The sequence below is a fragment of the Girardinichthys multiradiatus genome, chromosome X, assembly GCF_021462225.1.
Source record: "Girardinichthys multiradiatus isolate DD_20200921_A chromosome X, DD_fGirMul_XY1, whole genome shotgun sequence".
Lineage (NCBI taxonomy): Eukaryota > Metazoa > Chordata > Actinopteri > Cyprinodontiformes > Goodeidae > Girardinichthys > Girardinichthys multiradiatus.
In genome coordinates, this window is record NC_061817.1 from 31,153,948 (window position 1) to 31,157,147 (window position 3,200).

The following is a 3,200-nucleotide window of genomic DNA, read 5'->3' on the forward strand; positions in this document are numbered from 1 at the left end:
TCTGAGGCACAATGGGAAAAATAAAACAAAAAAATGTCAAAATTGTTATATAGCAGTGCCTTTGCTGTTACAAATAAACAGGAGCACAATATGTTGGTGTGCTATGATCTATCCTCCGAACCATCTGTGTACAAACTCAGAAAACAGAACAGTCGAGAGAACTGAAGAGGGGGGGGGGGGGGGGGGGGGGGCTGGGGGCATTTAAATTTCTTCCACTGAGCCACCTTCCTTTCATCTCTTTATGTGATGCCCCGAGGTGCCATGAAAACTCCACCTAAAAATGAACCTTAAACACAAAAGTGGAACACAGCATCAGTTTCAGTAATTTAGAGACAGGGGAGAGAGATACAGGAGGACGAGAGGAACAAAATGAGCCTCATGCGGCGGAAGACAGATCCCAGCCGTGACAGCGGTCGTCATGGTGCAGCTGCAAGACCAGATCTGCTACTCTTTGGGAGCCCTCTGGGATAAATTGGCACCAATTGTTCATCTGTGCTTCCACCTCAGACACAATGACCTAACCAAAAAGGCAGAAAAATCCAACAGATACGCTTCAAACCTGAAGCCATCAATCTCTGTTCTTATTAGTTTTACCTCTGTAGAGAAAATATCCTATTTTGCTGTTCAGTTAAACCTTATATTCTGGCCAACCACTGAATGTTTTGTTTTTTTTAGTCTCCGGGTACTCCGACCTTCTCTCACAGTCCAAAAACATAACTTAGGTATGAGTGTGTATGTGCATGGTTGTTTATGCTGTGTTTTCTCTATGTTGCCATGTGATGGCCTGGTGATTAATCCCGGGTGTACCCCACCTCTTGCCCAATGACCGCTGGAGATAGGCAAAAGCTGCGTTTAGATGATGGGTGGATCCAACATTAAATGAATGCCAATGACTTTACACCATTATACTACCCAAAGTATATTGCACATAGATATTAATAATGGAAAATGGCTTAATTTGATCAGATTCCAATCTTGAATCTAAAACTATATATTTTTTGTCCCCTGGTTAAAAGGGTTTTGTTTTTTGCAACAAAAAAACTGAAAAGTTTTGAATCATTTTCCAAGTCATTTATCGTGCAGGCAGTACTGCACTGAAAACATTCTGTTCAATGCTATCCAGTCAGATTTTCCACCACACTTTAGACTGCATTCATGTTTTAGAGACACTGGTCTTAAAAGTGATGTATCAAAAACCATTGCCTTGGTGCTACTGAATGTCCCTCAAAGCTCTGTTGTTGGGCTACGTTTTATTCAGCGTCCACAGTCTCCCTCTTGTAATAGTATAACAGTATCTCTCACCACACTGATGACACACAGCTTTTAATTTCTGTGCCTCCACATCACCTCAGTCGCTGAAGGTAACTGCTTAGTAGCCTAACTGACTGTGTGTACAGTTTCAGAACGTCCTGCAGATTAATTCAGAAAAGGCATTAGTTATTGTTTTTAAGTCACAAAACAGCAAAGTTGGGGATCACAACTCAACTAGACTCAATGAGGAGAACCAATCAGAGAAAGCTTAATTTTGTATTTCATGTACTGGACCTAATTGGGGAGGCAGGATAGAAATTTGTTGCTTAGCTCAGGAAAAAAAATCCCTAAAAAGCTGAGATGTGCTAATACCATTGCTCCTTTGAAACAGAACTAAAAACATTAGTTTACAACAGCTATCCAGTAAAAAGCTAATTTTGTCAGCTTGTTTTATCAGTTTGTTTTAGTTTGCATTTCAGTTTCCTTTTATGTTAGGTATATTGTAGGTTTACTGAAGTTCTTTTGAGGCGTTTCTTGCCTTTGAAACTTTGAGTTGCTGATCAAAAAGTTATTGAGACAACATGCAGAACAGTGTGGACTGAAGAAAAAAATTGAAATTTAGTTTGTATACATGTAAACAATGGTTTAACTATTAGAGACTATATGCAGCTTTTTTTAAACACTTAAAAAAGCAGGACTGGATGTGTAGCAACTTTTACCATTTTAACACCCAAATTAAGTCTTTATTTTATCCAGGGCACAGCAAAGCAAGATCATCGACATGTATGGCTTTCTGTTCAACATGACTGCACACTAGTGCACAAAGCAAACTTTATAAAGACATGGATGAGAGTTTGGTGTGAAATGGATTGACTGGCCTGCAAATAGTCCTGAGGTCAATGCGATAGAATATCCTTGGTATAAATTAGAGTAGAGACAGTGAGCCAGGCCTTCTTAAACATTAATGCCCCACCTCACAAATGGACTTCAGGAAGAATGGTCAAATATTTCCATAAAACATTTCTAAACATTGGGGAAAGACTTCTCAGGAGAGCTAAGGAGTTGTATAACTGCAAAGGATTAAGCTTTATGGATTGGGAATGTGTTCTCCCCGTGCATGCGTGGGTTCTCTCTGGCTTCCTCCCACAGTCCAAAAACATGACTTTTAGGTTAATTGGTCTCTCTCAGTTGCCCTTAGGTGTGCATCGTTGTTTGTCCTGTATGTCCGAGTTGTCCTGCGATGGCATGGCGACCTGTCAAGGGTGTACCCCACCTCTCGCCCATAGATCTCTGAAGATAAGCACCATCTCACAAGCGGGCGTAAAAATTGGATGGATGTCACTCAGTTGTCACTTCATACTTCTGGCAATAAAGTGAAGTTTGCAAAAATCACACATTTATAAATAATTCAGATTTTTGTAGCAGCTTTCCCTAGTTGGTGGCATAGGGACAGCTTCATGCAAGCCTTACTTATAATTCATCTCTTTGGTTTACAGTTGTGCAGTGCCAATTGGTGTATTTATGCATGCATGTTGTAAACTGTTCTTTTATTTGGGCTCATTTGCTCAACCCTTTGAGCGTGGAGGTACTTCACTACAGATCCCACTACATGGATGTTGGGTTTTTAGAGGACCCTGAATTAGCTTGCATTAACCCTTAAGAAAAGCAGAGTTTAGCTCTAATATGAAACAAACATGTAGGCAATACATGCAAAAAAATATATTTTGATTCAAATTACTCAGTTTGCAAAATGGTTTTAGTAAAGAAGCTGAGGTTGACCAAACACAAGCAGACATTTTGGATGAAGTGAAAATGAGAATCAATCCAGATAAACCTGCTGAACTCTGGGTCAAAAAAAGTTAGCAATGTAGGAAGTAGCATAACTTGTTCTTTGCTGCCATCTACTGAGTTAGATCACCATCAACAAGGAAAAATAAAAAACACAAGTC